General features: G+C 39.5%; 1 long non-coding RNA gene across 2 annotated transcripts in view; it reads left to right on the top strand.

The window, feature by feature from the left end:
* Window positions 1-16,181, top strand: part of LOC129528393 (uncharacterized) — a 35,942-nt gene extending 19,761 nt beyond the window's left edge. Inside the window, exons 2-5 of one of the 2 annotated variants that reach the window (XR_010131232.1) lie at window positions 5,949-6,008; window positions 7,898-8,004; window positions 13,773-13,867; window positions 13,995-16,181. This is a non-coding gene — a long non-coding RNA (uncharacterized lncRNA). The remainder of the gene's footprint in view (window positions 1-5,948; window positions 6,009-7,897; window positions 8,005-13,772; window positions 13,868-13,994) is intronic. The other variant, XR_008673668.1, reaches the window with a different exon arrangement.
* The last annotated feature ends 396 nt before the right edge of the window (window positions 16,182-16,577 follow it).

Here is a 16,577-nt window from a genome sequence, read left to right as displayed (position 1 = left end):
CCTGGCAAAACCCCACCTACAAGCTGAAAAGCCTGAAACCCACAACCCAATGTAAAAACTTCTATCCCTGTTTGCCTGCTCTCTCCCGATTTGTTCTTTCTGAATAATGTCTTTTTTCCAATTGAATGGTGCCTTTTCTAAAACTGCCTATGGCCTGTCCTGCTCCCTATCCTGTGCCTATAAAGACTCCAGATTCAATTGGTAGAGGGAGAGAAGCTGCTTGACTGCAGAGAGGCAACTAGACTTCAGAGGGATGACTGGACTCCGGAGGAGAGGTGGCTTCAGATGAGGTCCAGATGACTGGACTTCAGAGAAGGGCTGGCTGGGGATGGCCAGACTTCAGGGAAGATTACCTGCCTGTCCCATCCCCTCTCCAGCTCCCCTCTCCACTGAGAGCCCTAACCGTGACTAAATAAAATTCACCATCTCCACCATCCCTCAAGTGTCCATGCGACCTCATTCTTTTTAGACGCCAGACAAGAGCTCAGGACTCACCTAGTCAGGTACCGAAAAAAGGCTGTCACATTGGTCCTTTGCCCTCACTGGCAAAGGACAGCTGCCCTACACGATGAGGTAAGACACCTACTGAGCTGATAACACACACTGTCAATGGATGGTGGAGCTAAGATACTACTGTAACATACCCTCTGGGGTTTCAGGGGTAGCAGGCACCCCCAGCTGGGCACTAAAATGGGGCCACTCATTGAGCCTGTTCCTGCCAGTGCCCAAAATGGCCAGCCAGATCCTGCACTCACTAGCTAATGCATTTCCTCCTGCAAAAAGTTGAGTGTGGCAGCCCGAGTAAACAGGGCACTCCCATTGCAAGTCTGATGAAGAGGTCAAGAAAAACTCCTGCATCAATACAAAGATACACGGTATGGCCCATGTTGAAACAAAAATTTCCTCCATATTGAATTCCTAGAATATCATTTCTTTTTAAATACAAATTGCAGTATTAGTATTGACTGAACTGTGACCCCTGGCCATGTATCAAATCACCAGCATCAAATCTTATTCTACCAGAGAAATATCTGCCAGTCATCCATGTGTAATACCATCTTCTGGTAAAAAGTTGGTTGGCTTTAAAAAACGTATAAGCCAGGATTAAAATATTCTATTTCAAAGGGAATCTATTAGATATTTTTGCAGGTAATGACATGATTTGATTTATGTTTTTAAAGAGTCATTCTGGTTCTTCTGTAAAGAAAGGAAAAATGAACAGAAATGGGAGACCAGGTAAGAGACTGTAAAATAATCCTGATGATAGAGAGTGGTAGCTTCATGTGGAGTAGCAGCTGTAGAAACAGAAGAAAGTAGACAGATTTGGAACATATTTTTGGAATGGATTTAAATATGGGGAGTGAAAGCAGGAGGGAGCCAAGGATGACATTTACTCAAGTGATGCAAAAGATAATTTTTAGTCAATTCTTTTATTGGCATTTTTGTCTGATCCATCATCTTACACAGCATCTTGCTTATTCTTAAGGGCTGCTGGTGCTGCCTGGTAATCCCTGTTCTTGGCTCAGTTTTGACTTTCACCAGAACTTTATTTACTCACAACTTCCTATATCCAATCTTACCTATACTCGTAAAGAAAAATGTGTATCTATACTTAATGGACACATACGTACTTAATAGGAGAAATCAAACATTCATCTACCTGACTGTGTATATGAATATATCATCTTTCAAGGACTTTGTCCACTTTGTAGCTGGAAATTGGTGTGTCTCATGCAAAAGCATTGGTTCTTTCCCCTACAATGAGCTGCCTCCCTATAGGCATGACACCTTCCTACAGAGTAGAGGAAATATAAATATATATGAGAAATTCATGTCTTCTAGATAACTTGCAATCTTGTGGAGGAAAAGAATTTTTTTTACTTAATAATATGGATCAGCAAAGGGCAAATACATGATTAGTTTTACAAGTACTAAAGAAGTTGAGAAAAAGAGACCTTTCTGGCCAGAGGGGACAGTAAACGTTTTGCCCAGTAAAACTAACTTAAATTAGTCTGTAAAAGTTAAGTAGGAAGAGAGACATTGGGTGGACATTTCCAACACTGAGATCAGTGAGGATGGAGAAAATCAGGAATTTGTCTAAAGAATGCCAAAAAAAGGGACCTAACACTTGTTAGGAGCCTACTATATTTCCCAAACTGACACTTTTACATACATTGTATTTCATCTTATTTAATCCTTATGCTGAGACAGAAAAACATCAGTATCTTCATTCACAGATATAAGAATTAAGACTCAGAATAGACAAGACACTTTTTCCAAGGTCATAGAAAAATAAGAGACAGAGCTAGGTTTTGCTCCTACATTTCTTACAAATCTAACATTACCTTCACCATGCTAAATCTGCTTAGTGAATAGTAAGAGAGGAAAAGTGGGCTGAAGCCAGCTTGAGATGGGCCTTGATTGGAAGACTGAAGAATTTGGATGGGTAGACATTGTTTTGGGCAGAGCAATGATTGCTTTTTGTTTGTCTGTTTTTATATTGAATTGTACTAGGATTGGGTTGTGGTGAGTAATGGCTTCTGAAATAACTGAGAAGCCTCCTAAAGTAAATATTTTGAAATGTTTAGATATGGAAAGTTCTGGCAAGTTTGTTTAACTGGTCTCATTATTTTGTAGTCTCTTCTTAGAGTTGATACTGTAGACAAGAAGCTGTGACTCACGAATTCCACAGTGCAACGGCTTTAAAGTTACAATGTTGCAAAATAAATCATCATTTAATCTGCTTACTCTTTTTCTGGAAAGAGGTTGGTGACGATATGTCAACATTTTGGTAATTTTTCAAGGGAATCACGACTCCCGTCTGGCCCCCAGTAAATATTTATTAACTTTCTACTATGTTCATAGCATTACAGTGTTAGGAAAGCAGAGATTCATAATGTTTAATCCTTGATCTCAAGTACTTCTCAGTGTGATTGGGAAAAAAAAAGATGCCTCCACTTTAGAAATTATATGATGTCATAATAATCATTACTGACTTTCCTGGAATTCCTCATAGCTTATGAAGCAATGGCACTAACATAGTAACAGTGAATCATGGCGACACCCAACGATTAGAACAGTGGGGCAATGTTATCATCCTTCTTGGAGAGATGAGAGCATGTGGATTCAGGCAGGCTAGCTAACTTCCCCAAGGCCACACAGGTAGTCAGGTAAGCTTCAAGACTGGAAGCACACAGGAGCAGAACAAGCTGCCTCTTTCAAAATCTACCAAGTAAGTGACATCACAGACAATATGCATGCTCTGGCGAGCTCAGAGGGAGAATAATTTCTGCTGGGTAAATTAATAAGCAGATGCTTCCAAAATAAGGTGGAATTTGACTGGGCCTTGAAGAAAGCTAATATTTGGCAGCCTGAAGAACACCTGGGACCTGAAACAGTATCTATAGGACATTTTTTTTGACTGTCTATGGGACTCACCTTCCCTGACCAAATGCCATATTCACAATGCAATAAAAGATAGGCACTCTCTTAAGTATATGAAAACACTAATTCCGTTCACATTTGTCCCTTCCACTATGCATAAAAGTGGCAACCACGAAGTCCAGGTTTGGTGAAAAGTGAGAGGAACATCTTTACAGAGGGAAAAAATTGGCTACAAAAAAAGACCCAGGCAGAGTGGCTTGCGCCTATACACCCAGTTCCTGGAGAAGCTGAGGTGGGAGAATAGACTGAAACCAGGAGTTTGAGACCAGACTGATCAACACAGTGAGATCTCATCTCTAAAAATAAATAAATAAGTAAGTCAGAGTTTAAGGCTGATGTCAGCTATGATCACACCACTGCATTCCAGCCTGGGCAAAAGAGCAAGACTGACTCAAAAAACAAGCAAACAAAAACAGTAGCTGCCAACCACTCATGATTTTTATAGTTAACAATTTGCACTCAAGATGGTCAGTCACATCAAGTATTTTTTCCCTGGATTTGCAGCCCCACCCCCATTCCCACTCACCCCTCCCACACTCTCAAGTAGGGCTAAAAAAAATTGCCTTGGACCTTATCCACCTTTCCTCAAAATGCTTCCAAGTCTGTATGTATAATATCCTCTGCAAAATGATGTCCGGGCTTTTTCTCTGAATCGTCTTGAGATCTTCACAACAGCCATGCTTGGCTAGCCCCACTGTTAGCGTGGGGCAGCCAGGGCACAACTGTGGGACAGGGAGGCAGGTGGGAGGAGCACTCAGGACCAGCCTCTCTGAGTGAGTATACCTCCAGTGGGGTTGACTGCATCTGACAACATCCCCATCAGGCCAGCTGCATTTGCTTGTGTTGTCTCACCCTGTCAGCCTGTGAAATGTCCAGGTCCCCATATTCAGCAAGACAGCCACAGGTTAGGTCTGGGCCAAATGGGGAAGGGAAACATACAAGACAGTTGTCAAAGTTAGCGAAAAATGAATATCTGCACCATTGATTCACGAGTCTCCAATGCTCTATAGAGTTCTACCTAAGTCAGAGGAGGAAATAAAGGAAACATACTATCAACATTATAGCTGTCAAAATGTCACAATAACTTTCTGAAAGTCATGGGGTAGGGGAAGGAGGGAATTCTCTTTGATAGTGTGTTCAGACAGGACCAAGAAGAACTAAATGTCTTCCCAAAAAACCAAAATAAGAATATGTCAGTTCCAAGCTATAGACGTAAAGCAAATTTGCAGATATTGTGCCTTCAATGTGGAGCAGCATTATATTAGCGTAGATAGCCAATTGGACCACATCTAGGCTTGTAAGCAAGTGTCCTTACATAACTCTGAAAGTGGAAGAGAGGTCACAGTAGGGAAATTTTACCAGTAGTTGTAATAAAGAGCACATCCCATAGGACAAAGCAAGACAATGGATGGTGATCATATTAGTCATGTAGCAGGAATGTGAAACAACTCAAAAATGCTAAAGGAAGATACAAGGTAAAAATACATTGACGGTTTCAGCTGAACAAAAGAGAAACAAAGTGTGACATTACTGAGGAAAAAAGTGAGAATAAAACTGGACATTCTTAATAGAAATATAAAGATCAGAGCAAGAGAAAATATCATCTTTTTTTTCCATGCTGGTAGTGGCTAGTTGGTCAAGTTGTCCACATAAAAAAAATGGGAGCCCACGCACAAGATTAGTAAAAAGAAAGCAAAACTAGGGCTTATGAAAATGCTTTAGAAGGACTGAGGCAGTAAGTCCTAGGAAGGCTGGAAGGCCTGGAGAAAAGAAGACTCAAAGGGGAAAATGACCATTGTCTTCACATATTTGAAAGAGTATTGTCTTGGGATACAAATTATTATTTTCTATAGGACTATAGGCTTATCATTTAGGTTTGGTCTGCTTAATGTTTCTTTGAATCTTCCTTTACTTTTCCAATGTCTGGGCTTTTATGATGTAAAGTAAACAATGGACAGAAACCAATACACCTAAAGTTGGCAAGGGCAAGGGGAAAGAATGATGATGATGAAATTACACTGCGAAATTCCAAAGATAAAAGTAGCCCAATCAGAAAGCAAACTACTGATGCATTAAGAGTAAGATCGAGCAGTGACAGACTGGGATGGAGGGCAGAAGGTAATTTTGGGATTGGAAAATAGAGAAGCCCCTGGGAAATGAAAAGAATAAGGATTTTTTGTAACAGCTTTTAATACTATGTAAAGGCATCATCTGAGAGTTCTTAAAGAAATAACAGTTAAAGCCCAAGTGAAACAGAGTTATAGTGAAAAGTACATTGGATAAAGAATGAGAGAACTTTAGTGTCAGCTGAACTATTTCCTAAAACTGTCACCTTGGGAAATTCATTTAACCTTTCTTAGTCTCAGTTCCTCATATGTCTAAATAAACAGAAAAAAAAAAAGACACATGACAACCTATTTTCCAAACCAAATAGATCCAGGCATACCCTTCCCCCAATGGATGTGGCTTATGGTAAACTGAGTTCCCTGTATTTCCCATTCCAGAGAATGGAAGTCAAAGCCCAAGGAGAGAGAGAGCCATGTCTTTCTTAGGACACCATCCCAGTGAGTACCAGTCATATCAACCACTCAGACATATTGGGGTGAGAGGCATCACTTGTAGCAGCTGGCTTTGTGCCAGCAATATCCTACGTAATTTGCACAATATTCTAAATAATAGTTAAATTTATTGATAAAAAGTTCTTGGTTTCATCTGACTTTATGACACAGTAGATTAGACTAAACCCAGTTAAAGATAAGCAACTTAGGTTAAATGTAAACTTACATCCTATGATATCTTCCATATGATGATTCATTAGCAAGCTCACAACTATTTCTTAAAGGAAAATTGTTTCAGAAGAGGGCTTGACTTTGCTCCAAAACTGGGTCCTCAACTATAATTTCCCATAGAGCTTGAGAAAGGGCCCATAGAACATACTGATCTGCCTCAGATGTTTTTAGTACCATTGGATTATCTGGGTCATGACAGGCAACTGGCTGCATTGCTTATATACAAGATGGATGCTTATACACAAGACCTTCCTCTTGCTCAGGGCTATAGGCATTTTGGGCAAATAAGTTGAAACAGTACACTTTATATGTGATATGTGTTGCCTCCAAAATCCAAATAGGACAATTAAACATTATGCCTCTATCCTAATAAGAGAAGATAAAATGTGCTGCAACTTGTATTTCTCTTTGGAAGATGTAGCCTCAAATGTTAAAGTATATATCACCCGATATCTTCACTGGGGTGACAAGCACACATGACTCCTATTGAACCATTTAAGACAACCCTACTTTCTGCTCACCTGGTTCTATCAACATGATGTCATCAATTTTGTAGACCAACACGTTATCCTGAGAAATTATGTGATGGAGAAAGTCCCTGAGGACAAAATCAAGGCATGTAGCCCAGATGAAGATGGTTATGGTACTAAGCCCAGATAAAGATGGTTATGGTACACTGGTATTCCTTCCAGGTGTGGGAAAAATCTATTTCTGGCATTTTCTGTTTATTAGGATGGGGTGGAGGAGGAATTAAAAACATGCTCAAGCTAAATAGCTAAAGAACAGGAGCCAAAAGCTGGGATAATCTGCTAATAACAAAGATAATATATCTGGAAAATTACAATTGGATTCATTATTTAATTACACTTACATTAATAATCCTTTGTCATTACCAAGGTTCTTCTTTCACTACACAGTCATCACAATGTTAAGTGGAATATAATAGAAACAACCATCTTTGTATCTTTTCAGTCTATGATTATGAACAAATCTCTGCAGTTATTCTAGGAATATTTCTTTCAGTTCCAAGGACTTTCACTTGTCTTTTAATATCTACCACTCCACAAGTTCAAGGCTAACATGGAACTGCTGCTTATTGCTGAGTATATATCTTTTCCATCTATATCACAGTAGCCACAAGATGAGTTTGTGAATCCTCTGGGCCCACCAGGACATAATATCAAGCATAAATTCTCTTAACCACCTGATATTCACTCATAAGTCTCAACTATGACCTCTGGACCACAATACTGTTGTGATTTACCAGAGAACAGTATGGTCATAGAGTCAATGTCCAATAACTTCTCCAAAGACCAGGAGCCAATTAAGGCAAAGTTAACCTTAAATTTGCCACCAATCTCTTCGGGAAAAGCTAGGAGAAAAATTTATAATGACTACTTGGAAAGTCATTACAGGGTCTGTGGTGATTTGTTTCCCCTCTCTAAAACTCATAGTAAAATTTAATTACTAATATGGTTTGGATCTGTGTTCCCACCAAATCTCATGTTGAATTGTGATCCTCAGTGTTGGAGGTAGGGCCTGCTTGGAGGTGATTGGATCATGGGGGTGGATTTTCCCCCTTGGTACTGTCCTGAGTACTCATGAAATCTGATTGTTTACAAATGTATAGCACCTCCCCTCTCTCTTTCTTCCTCCTCCTACAGCGATGTGAAATGCCAGCTCCCTCTTTGTCTTCTGCCATGATTGTAACTTTCCTGAGGCCTCTCCAGAAGCTGAGTAGATGCTGCCATGTTTCCTAGCCTGTGGAACTGTGAGTCAATTAAACCTCTTTTCTTTTTAAATTACCCAGTCTCAGGTATTTCTTTATAGCAATGCAAGAACAGAATGATACAGAAAATTGGTACCAAGGAATGAGCATTGCTGTAAAGATACTGAAACTGTGGAAGCAACTTTGGAACTAGGTAATGGGCAGAGGTTGGAAGAGTGTGGAGGGTTCAGATAAAGACTGAAAAATGAGGGAAAGTTTGGAACTTCCTAGAGACTTGTTGACTGGTTGTGACCAACATGATGATAATGACATGGACAATGAAGTCCAAGCTGAGGAGGTCTCAGATAGAAATGAGGAACTTATTGGGAACTGGAGTAAAGGTCACTTTTGCTATGCCTTAGCAGAGACTGGCTGCATTGTGTCCCTGCTCTAGGGATCTGTGGAACTTTGAACTTGAGAGTGGTGATTTAGGTGATGAGCCTATGCTTATATGTGTGAGCAGAGAAATGACCTGAAATTGGAACTTATATTTAAAAGGGACACAAAGCATAATAGTTTAGAAAGTTTGCATCCTAGCCATGTGGCAGAAAAAAAAAAAAAGCCCATTTTTGTCGGGGGATAGAAATTCAAGTAGGCTGAAGAAATTTGCATAAGTGAAAAGGAGCCAAGGGGTAATAGCCAAGACAATGGGACAAAGGCCCCAAAGCCATTTTGGAAACCTTAGCAGCAGTCCCTCCCATCACAGGCCCAGAGGCCTTGGAGGACAGAATTGTTTTGTGAGCCAGGCTCAGGGTTCCACTGTTCTGCACAGCTTCAGGACACTGCTCCCCATGTCCCAGCTGCTCCAGCTCAAACCTTGGATCAACGGGGCCTAGGTACATCTCAGTCAACTGCTTCAGAGGGTGCAACCCGTAAGCCTTGGAAGCTTCCATGTGATGTTAAGCCCGAGGGTGCAAGGAGCGCAAGAGTTGAGGCTTGGGAGCCTCCACCTAGATTTCAGAGGATGTATGGAAAAACCTGGATGTCCAGGGAGAAGCCTAATGCAGGGGCAGAGCCCCATGGAGAACCTCTACTAAGGCAGTGCAGAAGGGAAATGAGGGGTTGGAGGCCCCACACAGAGTCCCTACTGTGGTATTGCCTAAAAGAGTTATGAGAAGTGGGCTACCATCCTCCAAACCCCAGAATGGTAGGTCTACTGACAGCTTGCACCTTGCACCTGGAAAAGCCATAGGCACTCAACACTAGCCCTTGAGAGTAGCCACTGGGGCTTAATCCTGCAAAGCCACAAGGGCAGAGCTGCCCAAGGCTTTAGCAGCCTAATCCTTAAAACACTATGTCCTGGGTGTGAGGCATGCCGTCAAAGGAGATTATTTTGGAGCTTTAAGATTTAATGACTGCCCTACTGGGTTTCAGGCTTGTGTGGGGCTTGTAGCCTCTTTCTTTCGGCCAATTTCTCCCTTTTGGAATGGGAGTATTTATCCAATGTCTACACATCCATTGTATCTTGGGAGTAACTAACTTGTTTTTGTTTTTACAGACTCATAAGTGGAATGGAGTAGCCTTGTCTCAGATGAGAGTTTGAACTTTGGACTTTCGAGTTAATGCTGGAAATGAGTTAATACTTTTGGGGATTATTGAGAAGTCATGATTCTATTTTCTAATGTGAGAAAAACATGAGATTTGATGGGCCAGAAGCAGAATGATATGGTTTGGATCTGTGTCCGCAACAAGTCTCATGTCAAATTGTATTCCTCAGTATTAGAGGTGGGGCCAGATGGGAGGTGATTGGATCATGGGGCAGATTTCCCACTTTGTATTGTCCTGAGTTCTCATAAGATCTAGTTGTGTAAAAGTGTGTAGCATCTCCCCCTCTCTCTTTCTCCTGCTCTGGCCATATGAAGTGTCAGCTCCCTCTTTGCCTTCCACCATGACTGTAAGTTTTCTGAGACCTCCCTAGAAGCTAAGCAGATGCCACTGCCATACTTCCTAAATAGTCTGAAGAACCATGAGTCAATTAAACCATTTTTCTTTATAAATTACCCAGTCTCAAGTATTTCTTTATAGCAATGAGAGAGTGGACTAATACGATTGCCATTGTAACACTATTAAAAAGTGGAATTTTAAGAGGTAATTAGGCCATGGTGACTCCACCCTCATGGATGAGATTGGTGTCATTATAAAAGAACAAGCTCTACCTCCCCTTGCTGTCTCTTATGTTCTCACTTCTGCCCTGCAATGATGCAGCAAGAAGGCCCTCACCAGATGCAGGTACCTTGATATTGGACTCTCCAGCCTCCAGAACTGTGTGACAATAAATTTGTGTTCCTTAAAAATTACCCAGTTTCCAATATTTTGTCATAGCAATACAAAACAGACTGAGACAGGGTCCCTCCTTAAGCATGTTCAACTTTCCCTTCATTCGGCTGGTGCTAGGTCAGGTTTATAAGTTGGTTGAGGGCCTACAGGAGTCTATACCATTGATTCAAGTCAAGCTTATATTTATCAAGCCCTGAGTTATTCTCTTTTAGGTATGCAAATCAAGTCAAATTTTCATGAAATGTCTACCCATTTAAGCTCTAGGAACCCCATGATCAATTAGCCATTGCCAAAATTTCATGTAGATCATATTATTCTGATTATCAGTTATGCCTGCTGTTTTCAATGGTAGCATAGCATGCCCATCTTGCTTCTGGGCATTAACAAATATTACTTTGTCATTGTTACTCTGAGTACCCAACCTTATCATTAAGATCAGGAAGCCATTTAAATGGTTACATTTCTCATCTTTATCACACCCTAAAGAGGAGAGTCTTTGAAATACTTTTTAAGGCCTCTGCTGCTTCTCTCACCAATGTATTTTTCTATGCTGAGTGAAAAGAAATAATATCTAGGCTGTTTTTTAGGAAGGACTAGATGTTTTGAAAGGATGAATAAGTCACATGTGATTAAATCCACCCCCAACTCCAATATTTTCCTAAGACTTTGGATTTCTTGATTTATATTAAACCAAAGCATTTCTGATATCTTCACTTCATTTGCTATAGACTACCATTTGGTCCAGCTTTAATAATCAAAAAAGTCCAAGAAAATTACTAAATCTACTTCCAGCTATTTGGGCTAGTTTGACCTAGTACATTAAATCCAGAATTTATTGTAAGTGCACCAATATAGACATTTTCAACCTGATGTAAAATATAATTTCCCCTCTTTGGTCTAGCACCCTTAGGACCAATTCCCTCACACATATCCAAGGTCTTTTGCTGATGTAAAATGTTGAAATGTATAAGTCAACATCTGGATTTGGTTTGTTGAATTTATCCCCAAGAGCATACTGGGATCTACCTTCAGATGCCAGGTGAAGTAGTAGAGCAAGGCAGGGGGAGTCTTAGCACCATGTTCTTTGAAGTCATTACAATGTCTTCAAGCATCACAGGATCAGCCTTAACTGACAGGAGATGGGGACTGCTTCTGCCTGCCCTAGGAGTTTCAGGGGATTTGGAGTTATTGAAATTTCCCCAAGCATCCCAATTCTAAGCCTGTGGAGTCTAATTCTTTACCAATCAATGCCTTAACATTTGCCTGGGAGACCTGATAAACTGTAAATTTAAGTATTTTAAATTCAGCAACCTACATGATCAGGTCCTGTGACTATTGGTGCACACATTAGCCCTGGAACTACAGGACATTGTTTTAGGTAGGTCACAGAAACTTCCTTGTTTTCTAACTTTGCCTAGAATTTAAGATCCTGAGTCTGTTACTTTTTTTCTCTTTAATTATTTAATATGGGTAGAAGTAGCTGGTATTTTGCATCATTATTGTTCTCTTTGTAAAGCTCTATTGTAGAATTATTTCAGTCTATCAAAACGATTCTTTCATTTCTGGTGTCCCAAAGAGATAATTTAAATATCACAGTTTGCATTGGGTGGCATGGAATAAAACCAATACCCCACCCTCTAACAGTAACTGAATCCTTCAACCCATCCCAGATTTTCATTCCTTTTTGGATCTCCTACCTGCCATTTCTGTTCCCAATTACTGTATGGGCCAGAGTTCTTAGTTGCAGGCAACACAGTCTATTCTTAGCTTAACTTAAGCGAGATAGATACCCATATACATCACTGAGGTATTCCAATGAAAATGCCAGTGATAGCGTCACCTACTGCTTAACACCCAAAAAGCTGGGCTGTTAACTAGGGTGTTAAACACCAGAAGTTCCAGAACAACTGCCACAGAACCAAATGCCACAGAACAAACAAAACACAAGTATTTTCATGAATACACTTTCACAAAACTGTACATCTCTGTGTTCTGATGTTTACATCTGCTTTCCAAGTCTCATACAGGTGTATTTGACTGGCTGACTCAGATCACAGCAATAGTTTGAGCTTATGGGAGTCTGGTAATTGCAGCATTTGACTATAGGAAACATACTACAACAGGGTTGGAGTGGTGTTGAGTAAACCAATCTTCAGATTCTGCAAGAGTCATGTTTACCTATATGTAATGGCTTTTGATTCACATACAGCTTTAATATAAAACTTATTTATTATTTGAACCCTGACTATTAGTGCTGCCATGGCTGCTATTTTTCTTTGAAAAGAGAAAAACATCTGCAGAGGAAAATTTCCATGTGCAAAATAACACTTGCTTTATTTATCTCTAATATTCAAGGTTAGATAAGCACGGAATGCTAAGAAATACCTTCAAGCTCAGCTCCTACTTTCATGGAGCTCCAGTCAAATAAGGAGAAAGTCACATAAATAAACAATGGTAAATTATTGTGGGAAGCGCAAAGGGTGAAACATTCACAGGGAAACATTGTGATTGTAACAGTAATCACCACAATGATGAAAACTGAAATGGATTGAATGTATAGCATGTGTCTAGTGATTTTCTAAGGTTTCACAGGGAAACATTGTGATAGTAATAATAATTACTACAATGATGAAAGTGGAAATGGACTGAATGTATAGCATGTGTCTGGTGATTTTCTAAGGTTTCACAGGGAAACACTATGATTGTGACAATAATCACTACAATAATGAAAACTGAAATGGACTGAACGTATAGCATGTGTCTAGTGGTTTTCTAAGGTGTCTTCATGTGTTTAATGTCATACCATCATCCCACAATGAAAACTCAATTGGATCCTTGAAGTCTTAACTTCCTATAATTCACAAATTATCTTCGTCCTTATTATTACCTCTCAAATCACACAGAGGAAGAAGCTGGTTTTCTTTACCTTCTAAAACTTGTAGCTCTACTCCTAGGCTTTAAGTTTCTCCCCAGACTAAACAATGATAATCTCACTGCTTAGCTTTGTGCCACTTCTCCCTTTCCAACGCAGAGGATACACAATTTGAAAAGCTTTCTCTTAGTATTCTGTAACTTTAAATAAAATGTATTTCCCAGCAAACAATTTTATTTTAAAAAGTTTGTACCTGATGGAGTGGGGAAAAATACCTTATTTGTTCCAAATCGTTTCATTTCACCCTCCTAAAATTTGATTGATGCCCAAATAAAATAGAGTAATTTTGCCACAGGCCTGGAATGCCATCTGTTGCAAAGAATAACACTTTGCAGCAATTCCACAAACTGTATCCAATGAGTAAGGTTAGAATCTGCTCTCCAAAATAGTGAGTGGAACTGTCATAAATCCTAGAGTGTTGTGAGCAACATCTCCCTGTAACTAACCTTGAGTAAGACATCTTTTTCTGTCACACAGACTGGCATACACTAAGAAAATTTCACCAGTGCTTCTGTAGTTACCATTGCCCTCATTCTCTCACTGATTTCCCTGTGTGCCACAGGAGACAGAGAGAAAAAGAGATTCACTTCAAGCGGCTAGATGAAATCATCTATCCTAACTTCTTCAGCAAAACAATGGGGAAGTAATATTTCTAAGGTGAGTCGGCTAGTATGAGAAAGGGCCCATGATGGCCCCCCCAAGATAATTTTTTAATGCATATAATGTCCTTGTATGCAGCTGGTATTCTTGATCTACTATTGGTGTTTTGCTTTCTTTACCCCAGGTGAGGAAATGGATCAGCCACGCTGGATGGAAGCCTGTCAGCAATTTGATTTATGGGGCCTGTGTCCTAGTTTCCTTCCCCAAACCTTAAACAAATAGGCTTTCATTCAATCATTACAGTTTTATTCCTTTGAGGTTTGGGGCTTTTAAACCTCAAGACATTGATTAAATCTCTCTTAGTGGTCACAAGTTGTGTTATTACCAATATCCTTTGCGGAAATTTCTAAGATTTGCTCATCCAATAGAGACCCGAGAAAGGAAGAAATCTGAGTAAAATGACAGGCAAAATTCTAAGTTTTGCTGACTTCCCGATTTTTCCAAGGGAAGCTGTTGGTGGCATGCCATATCAATGCTCCTTTGGGGTCCTCTTGGTTCCCAGGATATTTATTTGGAGTAGGCTGGCCTAGGTTACAAGCACTCTAAAGCTATGAAACAGAAATTTAAAAAATCAATTTCTCTCATGCTGAGAATGAATGTCATGACCTTGGTTTAAGGCAGTTCTCTCCAAACAGGCATCCCACACCTTGATAAAGGCAGCTGGAGCCAACAGCATGTATTTGGTACTGCCAACAACGTGAGTGGAAACAGCTCTCCATTTCGCACCCAGTTAAAAAGCCTAAAGCCCTTTTCCAGGAATGACCTTTGAGGATTCTCACCAGGATGCTAGCCTTTTACAATATATAATAAAGGCTTGTCAGATAACTGTGTAGTACTCTAACATATGACCCCAGTGTTGGGATCACTCAGAGACCAGGGCCTGAGATTCAATATATCTTGTCGAAGGAATGCAAAACTTTCAGAATACATTATGGTGAAGTTTGCAAATCCCACATACATAAATTAGGAAATCTGTTTGATAGACTTGAATGTCACTGAATCTTTGTCGGGCACCTTGCTAAGTGTGGATACTGAGCAGGGCTGCTTCTGGAGCAGGAAGAATAGGCAGCTTTGCAGACATGTTTGCCTATCTTTCCATACCACAGAACTCTGGGGCTACTGAACCTTCACTTCCTCACATCCTACCATGTTCACCTCCCATGTGACTTTGTAAGTACTATTTCTTCATCGAGAAGAAGGTGGAATGGTAGAAGATAGGAAAGAAAGGAAGGTAAGAAAATAAGCAGAAGCAAAAATGCAATTTTTCCAACATTACTAATCATCAGGGAAATGCAATCAAAACTACACTGAGATATCATTTCACTTTAGTTAGAATGGCTATTATTAAAAAAAAAACAAATGCTGGCAAGGATGTAGAGAAAAGAGAACTCTTACACACTATTGGTGGGAATGTAAATTGGAAAATCAATTACGTAAAACAGCATGGAAGTTCTTAAAAAAAGCTAAAAATAAAACTACTATATAATCTAGCAATTCTACTGGGTATTTATTCAAAGTAAAGGAATCAGTATGTTGAAGAGAGATCCACATTCCTATGTTTATTGCAGCACTATTCACAAGAGCTGAGATATGAAATCAAACTAAATGTTCATCAGCAGATGAATGGATAAAGAAAATATGGTATATATACACAATGGAACACTATTTGGCCAAAAAAAAAAAAAACAAGAATGAAATCATGTCATTCATGAAAAATGGATGAGGCTGAAGGACATTATGTTAAGTGAAATAAGTCAGGCACAGAAAGATAAATACCACATGTTTTCACTCATACATGGAAGCTAAACAAATTTGAGTTCATACAAGTAGAAAGTAGAATTGTGATTCTTAGGGCTAGGAAGGGTAGTAGGGAGGGGAGGATAGGAAAAGTTTGGTTAATGGGTACAAAATTACAGCTAAATGGGAGAAATGACTTATTGGGTCTTACAGCACTGTAGGATAAATATGCTTAACTATTATTTATTGCATGTTTTCAAAAAGCTAGAAGACAAGATTTTGAATGTATACAACACAAATTATAAATCTTTGAGGTGATAGAAATAATAATATCCTTGATTTGATCATTACACATTGCATATGTATTGAAATATCACTCTATATCCCATAATTATGTAAAATTATAATATGTCAACTAAAAATAAAAGTAAAAAAATAAATACAATTTAAAAATAAAACTTTTGGGACTGATGGGCATGCTGATTATTTTGACTATGGTGGTGACTTCCCAAATATATAAGTGTCAAAACTTATAAAATGTTCACTTAAATATGTGCAGTTTATTATATGTCAATTATACCTCAATAAAGCTGTTTTTAAAATGTTAATGCGCTTTATATCTCGATGAGAAGTGTGAAAGAAAAATGTTTTTCCCCAGGGATTTTGACTTTGTTACTATGATGCTATTTGCATAACCGATGCTCTTGCTTCTAATAGAGTTTGATAACCCTGGACCTGCCTTCCCAGAAATTTCCCACTGCTGATTAGCTCAGAGGCTGTGGGTTTATAACCTGATTTAAACCACATCTCTCTCCTTCAGAGTACAGGGAGGACTCACCCTGCTGGCCTGGAAGGGCACTGTTGCAAAGGTGCTAATCCTTTGCTTCAGTCAGAAATGATTCTAGAATTAGCAGATGGTAGCGGCAGAGGAAATGAAGCAAGAGGTAACATCCATTGACTTTTGGAAAGC

The sequence above is a fragment of the Gorilla gorilla genome, chromosome 17 (assembly GCF_029281585.2).
Source record: "Gorilla gorilla gorilla isolate KB3781 chromosome 17, NHGRI_mGorGor1-v2.1_pri, whole genome shotgun sequence".
NCBI lineage: Eukaryota > Metazoa > Chordata > Mammalia > Primates > Hominidae > Gorilla > Gorilla gorilla.
The sequence above is the reverse complement of the archived record's forward strand: the minus strand, read 5'-3'. Positions and strand labels throughout refer to the sequence as shown.